The 17,342-nt window shown below is 40.5% G+C and overlaps 2 long non-coding RNA genes across 2 annotated transcripts in view; one reads left to right on the forward strand and one right to left on the reverse strand.

The window, feature by feature from the left end:
* The window catches only part of LOC121233562, a 49,655-nt gene that overhangs the window by 10,048 nt on the left and 22,265 nt on the right, over positions 1-17,342 (reverse strand). The gene's annotated exons all lie outside the window — the stretch shown is intronic.
* On the forward strand, positions 11,129-15,155 carry LOC115346414. Its single transcript, XR_003925132.1, has 3 exons — positions 11,129-11,472; positions 13,543-13,716; positions 14,347-15,155. It is a non-coding gene; the product is annotated as an uncharacterized LOC115346414 (long non-coding RNA).

The following is a 17,342-nucleotide window of genomic DNA, read 5'->3' on the forward strand; positions in this document are numbered from 1 at the left end:
AGTAGTAGGGACCTCAGGGGTTTAAATACAAGTGAAATGACTAAGTACTTGCTGTGTTTTAGTCTTACTTTTGGTGATTCCCCTTTCTCAAAGGGTGTGTGTAAGATCTGAGTGTAAAACAAGAGAAAAGAGATGGATGGAGAAAGCCAGGCAAAGGAACTCAAGAAAGGTATGTTGTCATGTGGCTGACTAACTGCTGTAATCCCTGCAAGCAGCAGGCACAGGAAAATCAATTTAAAAAACTGCTTCCTGGCATCCTTACTATCTCAGAGCACATCTAGACGATACGATGGTAAAAATATCCATGAGCAGTCTCACCTCATCATCATTTGTGCTCCTACCCTGTTATCAGCCAGCAGAACTGCACTGGAGGTCTTTGGCTGACAAAGGCCTAAATGGGTAGCAGCAACATCTCAAACATAACATAAAAATCTTCTAATGTTGGAGCCTGGAAGATAACATAGACCTGTCTTTTTATCTTAATACTATTATGACAAATGATTAGTGTGCTTCTGGGAACAAATGGCCTTTTATCTCCACAGTCTTTTGTCTTTTTTTTTTTTTTTTTAAGCTTACTAAATTTAAGGGTTTTTTTTTTAATAAAAAGACTTCAGCCTTATGCCTGTTCCTTTTGCTATCAGTACCATAGCTTCTGCTGAAATAAATTATAGAACGGTATTTCTGTGGAATTTATTCAGATTCCCAGAGCCACATCCAAGAACAACATTAAACTTAACCAATCTAATGAAAGCTATACAAAACATCAGTAATGAGGATTCACACTGGGCAGAAAGAAAGAAGGTTTCCTGGCAAAAAGTCAGTGAATAACTAACAGAACAACTGGCTCTTTGTATTCCAGAGACAGACAGAATAGGGGATTTACTAGAACTAGTGATTTTCATCTCAAAGGTCTCATCACAAAACTAATGAAACCACAGCTGTTACAAAACTATTCTAAAACTCAACGTTTCAAGAGGATGAGACAAACCTTCAATTCTACCTGTGAATGCTCTACAATAAAGGTTTGAGTTTCGCCTCATAATTCCTAATCTCAGCATCACAGTGGTCATTCAGGAAGATGAATTATGTATTATTTGTTTATGAAGTGTTAAAAACACATAACAAATAGCTGTTAAAAGCTTCTCTTGGCGCAACTCTCCTGGTAAATCCTCAAACACTTTGTGGAAAGATTAAATTAGAGATATGGTTGGCATGTGAAAGTACTGAATTACCTAGACTTTCCCCAAGGTAAGTACTCATCTTTTCTGTGACCTAATTACTTCCGTAGTGCTTTCTTATTGGTAGGTCACATTGTATTAATATACAAGTAGAGACACATTATTAAATTTGACTGTATAAGTAGTCTAGACTATATACATTAAGGACTCAGATTTTATTTTTGCAAATTTATTTTTAATTTGATGACGTTCACTGGTCTGCTCGATGTTCTACTCCAGATTTGCTTTGGCTCATAATACTTAGTCCCCAACACTGGGAATGTCAACACAACTGATGTTTTTGCTTCTCTCTCCTCTCCACAATCCCTTTAGAATACATACATTAGACATTTCTGTATCAATGATAAATGAAGCAAATGCTCAGAAATGGGAATAACAAAAATTAAGATAAGTAGTGAATGTGTTATTTTTGCGTTTTTTTGGTGACTCTCTTGGAAGGGAAGGCAAGTATTAAATGATCAAAATAATCTTCTACTTAGCATTGGACTTACTACTACTGAAACCCATCTTAAATTATCATGTCCCTCCTGCACATGAAAAATTAAAGAGTATTTCTAGGAATAATTCCAATGTCACTTTCCAGGGGAACTATACACATTTCACGAGGCCCATGCCATTCATGAGAATTGTAATGAACGGGTTAACTTTGTTCATGAAATCGCATGTGGGGGTAGGGACATTCTTTGCTTATCTAAAACCTGTGGAGGCAGGGATATTCTTCACTTCTCTAAGACCATGAGTATCCATTGAGTAGACAATTGCATACCGATGATTAGCATATGTAGAGAGACGTTTACAGAGCATGAATGGGACTTGAGTCACCTAAAGAACAGCTGAGGAAGACTTCGGCCTTCATCCCAACAACCACCAGAAGGCAAATTACGACCACCTAACACCTGATGGCACAAGATACCGAAGATACCAGCCAGCCGTCACGTATCAGGGACTAAAAAGACTGTATAAATAAAGAGGCTCTTCCCCAGTTTAAGTGCGAGCTTGTGGCAGAGCACTGTCTCCCCGGCTGCCCAGCGCTGTTTTGCTCTTTTATCGCTTGCTAATAAATTCGATCTTTTATTTAATACAAATTGGCTCCTCCAATTTGTCACGAGCATCTATAACAAACTTGGTGCCGTGACTCGGATCCAGGTTCTCTGGTGCGGACCCTTGCAAGCGGGGAGGCGCCCTATCCCCGGATAGCCCTGTCTTGAAGAGGTGCCGCCGCCATACCCTGGACCCACGAACCCCTCTAAATTACGATAACTGAGCAAAAGAACCTGCAGGACCCCTTAAATTTTGTGCACGAAGACCAAACGAAGACCCCGGGAGCGGGTGAGTATATAAAGCGTGAGCCCTTTGTTTGGGGTGGTTATCCCGAGGTGCGATTGTGTGAGAGGTCTCTCTGAGATCACACGAGTGCGGACCCTCCAGTAGTGCAGTTCTCGTAGCCCGCAAGGGAGCGAGTCACGACCGAGGGGAAGTGAGTGTGTGTGTGGATAAAGGCACCTCGGAAGATGGGGCAGAGGAAAAGCAAGCCCTCTAGACCCATGGGGATGGGGAAGGGAAATAAGTTACCAGACATACCCCCGGACAGTCCCCTAGGCCTGATGTTAAGATATTGGGACAGTTCACCAAGGAGAAAGGATAGGTCTAAGGAAAAGATGATTAGTTATTGTATTGAGATTTGGGGTGGAAAACCTCTCAGCAATCCTCATGTACTCTGGCCTGTGTTCGGGTCCTCTGAGGATTGGGTGTGTCAACAATTAAATATATGGGTAAACAATAAGAGACCACCAGCCAGCCCAGAGGAAAGTGAATATGCTGCCTTATGGATTTCCCAATCCTGGGAACTGTCATTCCTCTTTGCCTTAAGGGAAAACAGACCAGATAAACCTCAAAAGATGATGAGGACCCCCTTTGGCCCCCTCCCTATGCCCCTCAGGCCCCTCCTCAGGACCCACTCCAAGGCCAGGAAATAGCCCAGGCCCAGGAAGGGTCAGATTCGGAACCTAATTCCTCGACCCCGACACCCCCTCCCAGAAGGTCTGCACGCAATAACATAAGGAGAGGAGAGGAAAGACTGTTTCCTCTTCAAGAAATGTTAGTGCCTGGTGGGGATGGACAGGGGGGACCGGGAACGGGGTATGTGGCCGTTCCCCTTAATACAGGGGATGTAAGGGAATTTAAGAAAGAAATGGGGAGTTTGTTAGATGATCCCCTGGGGGTAGCCGAGAGGCTAGATCAATTCTTGGGACCGAATTTGTACACGTGGGATGAATTACAGTCTATCCTGGGCATATTATTTACCGTAGAAGAAAGGGACATGATTAGAGGGGCTGGGATGAGACTGTGGGACCAGCAACATCAGGCTGGCCCAGCGGTGGATCAAAAATGACCCTTAAATCGGCCGAACTGGAATAATCAGGATCCGGCTCACAGGAATAATATGTCAGACTTGAGAACAATTATAATTCAGGGGATATGGGAATCTGTTCCCCGAGGACAGAATATTAATAAAGCCTTTAGTGAACAGCAAAAGAAAGATGAGACCCCAACAGAATGGCTTGAAAGGTTAAGGAAAAGCTATACTCTGGGGTAGATCCTGCCCCTGCTGTGGGACAAGCGTTGCTGAAAACTCAGTTCGTGGCCAAATCGTGGGGAGATATTAGGAAGAAGTTGGAGAAAATTGAGGACTGGCAGGAGCGGGGGTTGGATGAATTACTTAGAGAAGCTCAGAAGGTGTATGTGAGGCGAGAAGAGGAAACTGAAAAGCGGCAGACTAGGCTGCTGGTTGCAGCAGTAAGGGAAGGACAAAAGGGTGTGATAAGGAGACCCGGTAGGCCTGGTGGGGGAGATAAGGGAAGAATGGAGAGGAGAGGAGATAAAGCCGTGGAATGTTTCTATTGTGGGGAAAAAGGACACATGAAGAGAGAATGTAGAAAAAGGATTCAGGATGAAAAAATGTTCCAGGAGGATTAGCGGGGTCAGGGGCTCTATGTGCTGAGGACTCCCGGTAAGAAGGAGCCCTTGATAACTTTAAAAGTGGGTCCTCAGTGCCAGGAGGTGACCTTTCTTGTAGATACCGGAGCCAAAAGGTCTACTGTACAATCATTACCTCCGGGATGTAAAATATCCGGGGATAAAGTTAATGTAATTGGAGCAAAAGGGAAACCTTTCAGGGTCCCCGTGATAAAAGATGTGGCGGTGGAATCAAGTTGCAGATGCGGAATCGGAGCGCTCTTGTTAGTACCTGAAGCGGAATATAACCTATTAGGTAGGGATTTAATCATAGAAATGGGGATTCGAGTAGATGTGGAAGAGTTAAAAATTAGGCTTTGTCCCCTTACAGAGGTGGACGAGAAACAAATTAACCCCGAAGTGTGGTATACTCCCGAAACGGTTGGAAAACTGGATATTGAACCATTTGAGGTGGTTATTAAGAACCCCGAGATTCCAGTGAGAATTAAACAATATCCCTTATCTAATGAAGGGAAAAGGGGACTAAAACCTGAGATCGAGAGACTATTGGAAAAGGGGGTACTCGAACCCTGCATGTCCCCTTTTAATACCCTGATTTTACCAGTAAAAAAATCCGATGGTAGCTATCGGTTGGTGCATGACCTAAGGGAAATCAATAAACGCCGGTTCCCGGTAGTGGCAAACCCACACACCCTGCTGAGTCAATTGGGACCCGAGAACCAATGGTATAGCGTAATAGATCTTAAGGATGCATTCTGGTCATGCCCTCTAAAGGAGGAATGTAGAGATTATTTTGCCTTTGAGTGGGAAGACCCAGACACTCATAGGAGACAGCAGTTAAGGTGGACTGTACTCCCCCAGGGGTTTACAGAATCCCCAAACTTATTTGGACAAGCCCTAGAACGGGTTCTACGGGAATACCAACTGCAGGATGGGGTCGTACTAATACAGTATGTGGATGACTTATTGTTAGCAGGAGAAAATCAAGAAACAGTCAGAAAAGAAAGCATACGGTTGTTAAATTTCTTGGGCCTTCAAGGCCTCAAGGTATCACGGCCAAAACTACAGTTTGTGGAAAAGGAGGTGAAATATTTAGGACACTGGATAAGCAAGGGGACTAAGAAGTTGGACCCCGAATGAGTAAATGGAATTTTATCACTGAAAGCCCCGAGGAGTAAACAACAGATTAGACAATTGTTGGGGCTATTAGGGTATTGTAGGCAGTGGATTGAAAACTTTAGTGCGAAAGCACGATTTTTGTATCAAAAGTTAACTATGGATGGGTTGCTTAAATGGACCCCAGAGGATGAAGAGAGATTAGAGAGTCTCAAGGCTGATCTAGTTAACGCCCCTGTCTTGAGTCTGCCTGATGTGAGGAGACCCTTTTATTTATTTGTGGCCACTGAGGAGGGGACAGCATACGGAGTTTTCACCCAGGAGTGGGCAGGGAAAAAGAAACCTGTAGGGTGTATTTCCAAATTATTAGACCCCATCAGTAGAGGGTGGCCCACCTGTTTACAGGCAGTCGTTGCTGTAGCCCTGATAGTGGAAGAAGCGAATAAGGTAACATTTGGAAGTGAATTAAAGGTGTTCTCCCCCCATAATATTTGAGGAGTTCTCCAACGAAAGGCTGAGAAATGGATCACCGATGCTAGGCTTTTAAAATATGAGGGGATCCTGATCCATTCCCCTAAATTAGAGATCGGAACAACAAGCTTGCAGAACCCAGTGCAATTTTTGTATGGAGGTCCTGAAGAAGAGTTAACACATAATTGCCTCCAAACCATAGAACAACAAATGAAAATTAGGCCAGATCTAGAAGAGGTAGAACTGGGGGAGGGAGAAAAGCTATTCACTGATGGGTCATCTCGAGTAATAGCAGGGAAAAGGAAGTCAGGATATGCAATTGTGGACGGGGGGAGCCTAAAAGTAAAGGAATCTGGACCCCTCAGTCCTAGTTGGTCGGCGCAGGCATGCGAGTTATATGCAGTACTTAGGGCATTGGAACTTTTGAAGGACAAAGAAGGAACCGTGTACACTGATTCAAAATATGCGTATGGAGTGGTACACACTTTTGGAAAAATTTGGGAGGAATGGGGACTTATTAATTCTCAAGGAAGGGGTTTGGTTCATGAGAAACTCATTGTCAAAATTCTACAAGCAATAAGAGGGCCCAAGCGAATAGCTGTAATACATGTTAAGGGACACCAAAGAGGAACAACCCCCGAAATTCGAGGGAATAATCTTGCTGACCAAGAAGCCAAGGCGGCAGCACTACTTGCTGTGACCATCATCCCGCTGGCAGGTGAAACGCCGGCAAAAATCCTTAGCCCACAGTTTAGTAAACCAGAAATGGATAAATTGAAGGAAATGGGAGTAGTGGAAAAAGAGGGTAATTGGGAACTACCCGATGGGAGACAAGTATTACCAAAAGCACTAACATGGAAAATAATGAGAGGTATGCACTCAAAGACTCATTGGGGTGTCCAAGCGCTGGTTGATCAATTCGCAATAAAATACATGTGTATTGGGGTTTATAATGTAGCCAAGGGAATCGTACAGGGGTGCCTAACGTGTCAGAGGATCAATAAGCAGCATCTTAGAGAAAAAGTACAAGGGGGACGGGAATTGGCACACCGACCATTCGCCAAAATACAGATTGATTTTACTGATCTCCCTAAAGTAGGGCGATATAAACACTTACTTGTACTGGTGGACCACCTCACTCACTATGTCGAGGCGTTCCCTACTGCTAGAACAACTGCCAATACAGTGGTAAAAGTACTTTTGGAACATATCATACCACGATATGGAAATATTGAAACTATTGATTCAGACAGAGGCCCACATTTCGTTTCCAAAGTACTAAAAGAAGCTCTAGCCCCCTTTGGAACTAAATGGGAGTTCCATACACCTTGGCACCCCCAAAGCTCCGGGAAAGTAGAACGAATGAATGGAGAAATAAAGAAACAATTAACTAAGTTAATGATAGAAACCAAAATGTCATGGGTAAAATGTTTGCCAATTGCTTTATTAAATATTTGGACTCAGTCCCGAACGGATACTGGAATTTCCCCATCTGAAATGTTATATGGCATGCCCTATGATATGGAATGCCCAGCCAATTACCCTACTTTAGATGAAGATAGTATTAACTCTTATACTGTTCAGCTGATGAAAAGGAGAGAGAAATTGCAAAAGAAGGGAATGGTGGTACAGAGGCCACCCCTAGATATATCCATACATTCAGTAAAGCCAGGTGATATGGTATTAATCAGAGCCTGGAAAGAATCCTCTCTCACTCCTAGGTGGGAGGGGCCCTTTCTTGTTTTACGTACCACACAAACTGCTGTCCGGACTGCAGAACGAGGATGGACGCATGCCTCGCGAATTAAAGGACCTTTACCCAGAGATCAGTGGGAAGCAACAAAGACTTCAGAGGACTTAAAACTAGTGATAAGGAAGAAAAAGGAACTGCATGAATGAATAAATCCTTTTGGAAGAACGGTAAAACCTAGTTTATACCAGTGTTTCCAGGTATCACCTGGAGAAAATTTACAGGTGGTGAACTTTACTCCTTGGCGTACAGAACGGATACCTCATCAAACCAGCGGAGCTGGTATATATACATAAATTAGCAGGAACTCCTCAGTACTTACCTTTTTATGTACTTACCTTTTTATTGTGAAGTGGGGACTAAGGTCCCTAGACCACCGGAATATTTAGCGGGATTCCGTGTTTAAAGCATCGTAACCATAACCATTGGCGTTGGGTGTTTTGTAACTGTACGGTCAGAAATGGTATTGTAGTTCTAGAAGGGGAAATTATTATTGTATGAAGTGTCGAGAGTACCAATTCCCCATGGAGACCAATTGAATAGAGTGGAAATTAATAGACTAATTTGTGGGTGGGAATTATTAGTACCTGAAACTATAAGGCGGTGTGCTATCAGATTCGCGTGGAAGCGAGCTAGACGTTATCACTAGAATAGCGTCTACTCTTAAATAAAATTTGTATAAGGAATGCTGGTGGACACACTGCAGGAACAGCCACCCATTTAGGGACGGCTGTACACAGTGTACCCAAAGGAGAAGGGGACTAAACACGTCCGCCTTACGGGGGGGGGGGGGGGTAGCTACAGGAAATCCCTAACCAACCTGAAGCTCCTATAACCCTGAATCCTGCGAGTGTCTTGTCATTTCCCAGGTAATATAAAATACTCTACACAGTTCCTGGGGAGGAGCTAAATCCCGTAAGGGCTTTGCAAGTGGAAAACACGCCCTTAAGAAGTATGACTGCTGTCGAGAAGATGAGAAACCTCGCTGCTGCAGGCACCGGAGTAGGCGAAGTAGGCAGAGGCGTACGGAAAAGGGAGTGTGAGTACATCGTGAGATCATCGGCGGGTAATGGCGAAAAACAGACACTTCCAGAGGAGGAATGGACTCTGGGAGCCCGACCAGGTATGCCCTGGCAAAGAGATAGTCGGGAATTGACATCGACACCCATTGGTGTTCCTTGGGAAACCCCACCAGCAATCCGTGTTTGGATGATGATACTGTGGTATTTGCTTGTTGGGCCTATGGTATCTGGCAATGTCAGCCATCAACCCTTCAAGTGGTCACTAATACAACTAGAACACTCAGTTATCATACAAAACAGAATTACCCCGGGCGCTCCCTCTTTCACAGCCCACTTAAGTTCCCTAGTAAGGTCATACCATGGATGGGCCCCCATTGATGAGAATACTCGCAAGTATACAGTTCAGCGTAAAGCCTTTTATATGTGTCCAGCTAACAATCCAGGAAAAGGATATTGCAATCACCCAGCTGAATATTACTGTGCATATTGGGGCTGTGAAACAATAGCATCAGAATGGGCACCAGGGGGAGGGAAAGACCAATTTTTAACTGTAGGATGGGGACCGCCAGGATGTCAAAAACCCACCTATGGACCTCAGGGTTCGGTTCAGGGAGGCACATGTTGGCATATTTATCTTAACGTTTCGAAACCTGAAGATCTAGGATGGACTATAGGGAGGACTTGGGGAATCAGGTTTTGGGAACCAGGCACTGATACAGGGGGAATAATTTTAATAAAAAAGGAGCCGGTGCCCAATGAACCCTCCGGTGTAGGACCAAATCCAGTCATAGCAGAGGAAGATGATAGTAACAGTATTGTACATACTGTTACAATCTCTCCTAATATAAACATCACTGAAAATAACACGCCAGGCGTATCAACAAAAATCAAACCCTCGACTCTTATACCCGAAGTCAGCCCATTGTGGGATATGCTTCAAGCCAGTTATCAGGTACTGAATGCCACCTACCCTAATATAACTGAGCATTGTTGGTTATGTTACAACATTCGTCCACCCTTTTATGAAGCTATTGGGGTGGACATTAGATTTAAGAAGGCCAACGGAACAAACCCAGCTCAGTGCTTATGGAATAAGGAATCTGGACGTAAGCAAGGGATAACAATGTCCCAAGTATCAGGAAAAGGAAGATGTATAGGGAATGTCCCAAAAGACAAACGACACCTGTGTAACACAATTCACAAATCAAGAGAAATAACAGCTGAGTGGTTAATTCCTGCAGATAATACTAAGTGGATTTGTTCCCAAACTGGGGTTACACCTTGTATATCCCTAAAGGTCTTTAATTGGATAACTGAATATTGTATACAAGTAGCTGTAATACCTAGGCTTATTTACCATCCCGAAGATTTTGTTTATGACTATCAAACTACTCAGGCCCATCACATACAAAAACGTGAGCCCTTGACAGCCCTCACAGTAGCAACCCTCATAGCAGTCGGAGCTGCTAGAGCTGGTACAGGAATAACCTCCCTCATACAACAAAATCAAAAATTTCAATCCTTAAGAATAGCAGTCGACGAGGATTTGGCTAGGATAGAAAAAGCCATGACAGCCCTAGAACAGTCTGTTAGGTCTTTATCAGAAGTAGTATTACAAAACAGACGGGGCTTAGACCTAATGTTCATGCAGCAGGGGGGGTTATGTGCAGCCCTACGGGAGGAGTGTTGTGTATATGTTGACCATACTGGAGTAGTTAGAGATACAATGGCCAAGCTACAGGAGGGGTTAGAAAAACGCAAGAAAGACAGGGAAGGACAACAGAGCTGGTATGAGTCTATGTTTAATTATTCACCCTGGTTAACCACCCTATTGTCAACTATTACAGGACCCCTTATTTTGTTGATCTTATTTTTGACTTTTGGGCCATGCATTTTTAATAAGTTGATCGCTATTGTTAAAGGGCGCTTAGAAGCTGCACACTTAATGCTGCTACGAAAACAATATGAACAAATCGAGGATGAAGGAATTAATCCTATCCTCGGGCGGGCAAAAGAAGTATTAGATCGATTTAATGAACAAAATCAGGATAAAATAGAAAAGGGGGGATTGTAATGAACGGGTTAACTTTGTTCATGAAATCACATGTGGGGGTAGGGACATTCTTCACTTCTCTAAGACCATGAGTATCCATTGAGTAGACAATTGCATACCGATGATTAGCATATGTAGAGAGACATTTACAGAGCATGAATGGGACTTGAGTCACCTAAAGAACAGCTGAGGAAGACTTCAGCCTTCATCCCAACAACCACCAGAAGGCAAATTATGACCACCTAACACCTGATGGCACAAGATACTGAAGATACCAGCCAGCCGTCACATATCAGGGACTAAAAAGACTGTATAAATAAAGAGGCTCTTCCCCAGTTTAAGTGCGAGCTTGTGGCGGAGCACTGTCTCCCCGGCCGCCCAGCGCTGTTTTGCTCTTTTATCACTTGCTAATAAATTCGATCTTTTATTTAATACAAATTGGCTCCTCCAATTTGTCACGAGCGTCTATAACAAGAATCATTCAAATTTTATGGTTTTTATATAAGGTGTTCAAGTAAGAGTCAGAGAAACTGACACTATTTTGAAGGAACGAACTTTGATATTTCCCCATGTTCTCCCATATCTAAGTTTGCTTAGCAGCAAAATTTCAGCTGAGTAGTTTCAGAGTTTACAGGTATTTTACATTAATGAATTAATTTTTTCATTCTACAGGCAGACAAGAGGCAGAGCCATCATAATTATGGACAAGACTGACTTAGAAGAAAGTCCCCTAGAGCAACTGAATAGCATGCTACTCTGTAAATCAAATAAGCACCTATTAACATCAGTTGTATAGAGTTTATAATGTGGTGTTACTGCTGCCTTGCCAAATGCCCTAGGAGTTAGGTAAGAATTTCAACTTACTTAGTTAACTAATTTTAAAAACACAAATGTTCTTAAAATACGAAGCCTTTAGTCACAATGCAGAGAGAAAAAAAGGAAAGATAAATTTAGGGGAGAACAAGATATAAGTGACAGCCTTTTTATCATGCAAAACAAATGTCAATACCTAAAACCAAAAATGATAATTCAAAATACTTTATTTTAAAACTATACTTCAGTGGAAGTTTGGCTATGAAAAACTAAAAATAACATGAAAATGCAAAATATGTCTTTAGCTAGATTGAATGTAGTCATTCCTAGATAAGTATATTTTTGCTTACACAGAAGTTTTGCGACTTCATTTGGCATTAAAGTGAGGAATGAGTAAACACAAAGAAAGAACATGAGTATCTTGGCACAAACAAGTAAGTAAAAACTTACAAGCATCTATAGCATGTACAATAATCAGTGACTACTAATGCTGTTACCTCAATAATTTTTTTCTTGTCATTCAGAAGCAGATGGATTTAAAAAAAAAATTCACATTTTAATGTTCACTCCAAACAGAATCAGCTCAATACAACACACAAAATTCCAGCTTCACATACGCAAGTCGTCTAAACTAAGTGATGTCATTGCATTACAAAGTAGAAAAAAAATCATGTATTTAGAGGGCTGTAATCTCCATTACCTCTCTCATGACTATACTGGATTTCTAGGACCCTCAAACTATTGGATCACATCTAGCATACAACATACAACAGTATTTTTTTTTTTCCCTTTTTCTTTGGAAGCAGAGGGATAGTAATAGCAAATTCTATTCCTTGATACCATTTGATATCTAAGTGAAAGTAGTGAATTGTACAGACTTCACACTTGAAGGAAGACAAAGCAATAGCCAAACACACGATAAACTGGACAGAAAAGTTATTAGTTTAGTATCTATAGAGTAGCATCATTCTGCAATAACCTAAAAATCCTTGTCTTTACATGTCCTCCTTTTCTGGCCTCAATATTCCTAATTTTCCTGTTCCACATTTTCTGTTGCTTTCTTCTTGTGGTTCCATGATCCAGGATGCCAGGTCTGTAAATCACTGGATTAATCACCAACAAGTTTAATACTCACCAAGGTTACCACCATGAAGTTTAATTAGGGTCAAGCACATGTATACAGCAACATTTATATTTTATGGGCAAGAGTACACACTACATAGCTTTTATTTACCTTACATTTGCTGTGGGACAAGAATTAACATGTAATCTGACATAAAGTGGCATAGATACTACTTCATGTAACATGAAGGCCACAAGGACAAAGCAAACATACTAAAAATACACAAACCACAAAAAATTTGAACTAGTAGGAGAAGTTTTACACATTAATTCTTTTTGTGATGTTGGTATGACATTTCTGACACTTTGTAAGATGCTCTCAGATCACTATAGACAGCCTTGTTTCCATCACATCTAATGCAAACTTCTTGCTCCTAATAGTATCTATAGTTTACAGAATTAATTAGCTTTTTTTTAATCTCATAGCTCCTTTGCTCTGCTGATGATACCAGCCTTCATCACCAGACTCTCCTCTCCTCTGTCAAATGCTTTCTCATTTCCTACCATACTGCTTTTTAAAAGTGTGAAAGCTCCTACACAAAGCAGAAAGCCACTTGGAAAAAACGAGATCCCCTTTAACAAATAGTCTATCTTGCAACAAATTGCATTTGGTACCTAAAAACCACATTCACACCAATTTCCACCCCTTACTTTCACATCCTATTTTTCAGTAGTCTCCTAGTCTTGGCATTCCCTTTCAGAGATCATTAGGTATTATGGATAATTAGTAATTTTCTGCATATTTATAAAAGCTTTTTTTTTAATGCTATATGTGATATTCTGTTTGGCCTGTTAATACTAATGCAAGATGAACATTAACAGTTATGAAACAGAGATATTATCTAGGACTACTTTTATGTTATTTTGCTCACAGTGACATTACTCTTCAGTCCCACCATTTCATATAGTCTCAGAGACCAGACACTCTTATACTGCACTTCTAGTAAGTAGTGAGACTGATACTTTCACTGCTATTTTCAGAATTATTTTTCCTCCAACGTGCCTGAAGACTGGACAAAAAAATCATTTGGAGCTGATCTAAAAAAAACAAAAAACCCCTAAAAGATCCCTGAAGACTGCTGAAGTAGTCAAGTACATATCCCATTCTACTTTCAAGCTATGGCATAACTTCTTCAAAAATTATCAGCCCTCCAAGTCAGTTCAGAAGAAAATATGTCTTGCTGTTACAGCTGTTAGCAACAGAGCATGGATTACACTCAACAGACAGCTATAGAGCTTTGGCAACAAACATTGTGGCCACTACTGACCCTGGCTAAACCTCTGATGGCAGATGATTTTTTCCTCAAATTCTTACAAAAGTGTTTGTTCAGAAGAACAATATCAGATAAAAATACTGAAGACTAGCATGCTCATCCTGTAGTAAGCAAATTATCTGCAACTGAAAAAGTAAACAGAAAGACCTGTTTTGTGTCAGCTATTAAATCCAAATCTTACATAGCATGATATAACACACACACTTGAAAAGAAGTTTGGGTTTTTTTCCACATGGTTAGCACTCAAGGTTAAAACAAGCAAAAACACCGTACACCATCATCAGAAAACCAATCCAAATAATTCTTCCAAATAGACAATTCTCGTATGTGAGAAACTAGACTAAATGTAGCCAATCTTATTCTTGTTTGTTCCAAATCATGTTCTTCAAACACTTCTATCACTTACTACTAAATCAGTAGTTAATCTCAAAATTGAACATGTATACATACACAAAAGAAATGCTAAGTTAATGTAGAGAAAAACTGATTTTTGTTTCAATTCGTTTTTCAGATGCAACCTTCCCTCCCTCAGCTGTAAACTGTACGACAGCAACCATGCTTAACACTTACTATGTGTCGCCATTCTACGTATTACAAATAGTGGTTGTGATAACTACAGGAACCTGCAACTGCATAGATGCTGAACAGTACTTATCTACTTATGGTCTGTGCCATGCTGCCTCTCTCCCCTCAAGAGGGATTTAACATCAGTGATGTGTCCCATTGATGCTTCCTGTTGGTCTGTAGGCCAAAAGATGTATGGCAGAATCAGAGGATACTTTGTAAGCTTTTATTGTATAAGCAGTCTGCAGAGGCTACCACTAAATAGCCTTATTATGGCCTTGTTTCCATGTCTGATTTTACTCCAGCCGAGGCAGTAACATCAGAAATATCCGCCAAACACTGTATACAAATCACTGATATGATCCTGGAAAGGGTAAGTTACTGCATTCACAAGAATCCTTCAAAATGATAGTAAAATGCAAGTCTCATTTGGCAGTCTGATTTTTTGATCTCTGCTGGAGAGAACCTGATGTGTGGCTAAAATTTTTTCTTCTCCCCACAAGAAGCAACTGAGAAGTAACTACACCCACAGCACCTAGTAAAAGAAGTTGTATTTCTAGCTGTAATAAATAATCTCTCTTTTCAAAGCACAGATGTTTTACAGAGAAGATGCAAGAGACTTTTGCTCCACAATCCTGGTACATTACTGTAACTCTCATTAATAAGTAGGAAGACATCTGTTTAACTAGCATGCTAGGGAGGCTAGAATTCCTCCTAATGTATATTTTCTATTTGAATTTTCCACACCACATATAAAAAAACATTATTGGAATAATTTTTTTATATATATATATATGTGTGTATATATATTTCAAAAATGCAAATACATTGTGAGACCTTAGCGTTGAAAGTTATTTTTTTCCAGGAAACTGTACTTATATTAAAAAATATTGATAATGAGATATCAGAACATGAAAACTTGTAATAGTATTTGAATCTCATTTCTCTCTGAAATTGTTTCTGAAACCCTCTTATTATGCAGACTTTGTCATGTTGACCTTCCTGTCTTTTGATAGTATTGGCCAAGACAAAGAGAGAAAGCTCACTAACTCTTGTAAAATTAAGCTTTCTTCACCATGCAGGTTTTCAGATTAAGTCCTGTCAGCCTCTGTATGAATTCCATGATTCACATGAGCTTTGGGTCAAGCCTCAAGTGACAGAATGAATTTACTGCTTCTGGATAATTTTTTTTTTCCTTATCACTACCTGCCCCCCAGTACTAGAGTATTCATTACCTTAGATGATGTTAATAGCATGCTTGTGAGAACTCATTTTGTATCTTGAAGCCTTTATATGAAACATCCCATTGCCTAAAGTGGCTAAAAAAACTATTTACCTGATTACAATTCCAAGTCCTGTATTGGAGCTGACTCTCTAATTTGCTTTAAATGCTTTTATTTCAGAAAACTTTACTTGTCACACAAAAATACATTGTACATTACTGAATATAATAATAGAGGCTAAGAGACAGCTGGAGTAAGTGTTATGTAGTAAACTGACACAACCCTTCTCATACAAAGTGCAGTGTCACTCCCCTAACTACAGTGCAATTTGCATATAGAAATGGATAAACCTTAAAAGACAGCAGCAGTATATTAATTTTAACATAACCTACCCCAAAATGCGTAAAGCATAGGTAAGCATTTATATATAGGATGTCTCTTTTAGTCCATCATGATACATTATTATTTACTTTGTATCTAAATGATGTGTCAGACTGGAATACAATTCTGAACCAAGCTCCAATAATAGAAATTACAGCTTTAAAAAATATTTTGCAGTTCCTTGCAATGCAAGGATGCAAGATGCTAATATGTTACATAAGAGATAACATGGGGATAAGGACAAATAAAGAATTAGTTATCTAACTTCACTATTGTACAGACAATGGTGGTTCTTCCTTTCAAATCATTTTAAGGTTTTTGTTGTTGTCATTGCTTTGAAATAAAATCAGCTATGCCTTAACTGACAACTAAACAATCACTAAATGATTGAAATCAATGTCAAGAGACTGAAAAGCATCCTCAAAAGACTTAAATTTAATTCACTCAAAAAACCAGAAGACACCCAATCTGCATTCCTGCATGCCCTTAAGCTGATTATTAGATATTTCAGTTTTATACATTCATCAGTTTTTGAGCTCACAAATTCCATACATATAATTTTTACATGCAAATACTTAAGTCCAATATCAAAACATTTGGCTTCCTACAGGGACAGGCACAGACATAACCTGTAACAGGGTTGCCACTAATATGAAATGCAGGCATTTAGGTTATGTCTGTCCCATTTTTAGACTTACCGACTACTGCACCTTCATCTTATGCATTTGCATTGCAGTACAATATAGCAGGATAGGCTGAAGGATGCAAGATGTAGCTAGCCTGAAAAAGGCATCATTCTTATGAGCTGTCTAGGCATCACACGCTGATTTTATCTACTGGATGGCAAGAAAGTCGAGGGCTGGCAAAAGTCATAGCAGTGACTAGCTTTTACTAAGCACAGACCATGTTAACTCATGCCTTCATCTTGCAAAGGCTTCTCCACCAAACCCTGGTGTTAAAAAGAGACCTACTGGTTTTGTGTCACATACTCCCATGTAACATGCTATCTGACATCTGAGCAGGGTCTATGCAAGTATAGAGACAGGCTATGCAGGGCTTATTGCAAAATCAGACTGCGCCTGAAGAGACTGCTATCTTAAGGTATATGGTATACCCACATTAGTTTTAGAAGGTGTATCAACATAAGGCCTTTAAATTCAGTTGAACAATGCAGAAGGGAAAAAACCTGACAAACCAGGACATACGTCCCCCGTTTAACTAAGAAATAAAATACAAATGCAAAAAACCACACCATAATCATGGCTATACTAATAGTCACAATAACATTACCATCAGATGAGTTGGAGAGATTTTAGAGAACTTCCTCTAGTGCCAAGGC

Source organism: Aquila chrysaetos, chromosome 9 (genome assembly GCF_900496995.4).
Source record: "Aquila chrysaetos chrysaetos chromosome 9, bAquChr1.4, whole genome shotgun sequence".
NCBI lineage: Eukaryota > Metazoa > Chordata > Aves > Accipitriformes > Accipitridae > Aquila > Aquila chrysaetos.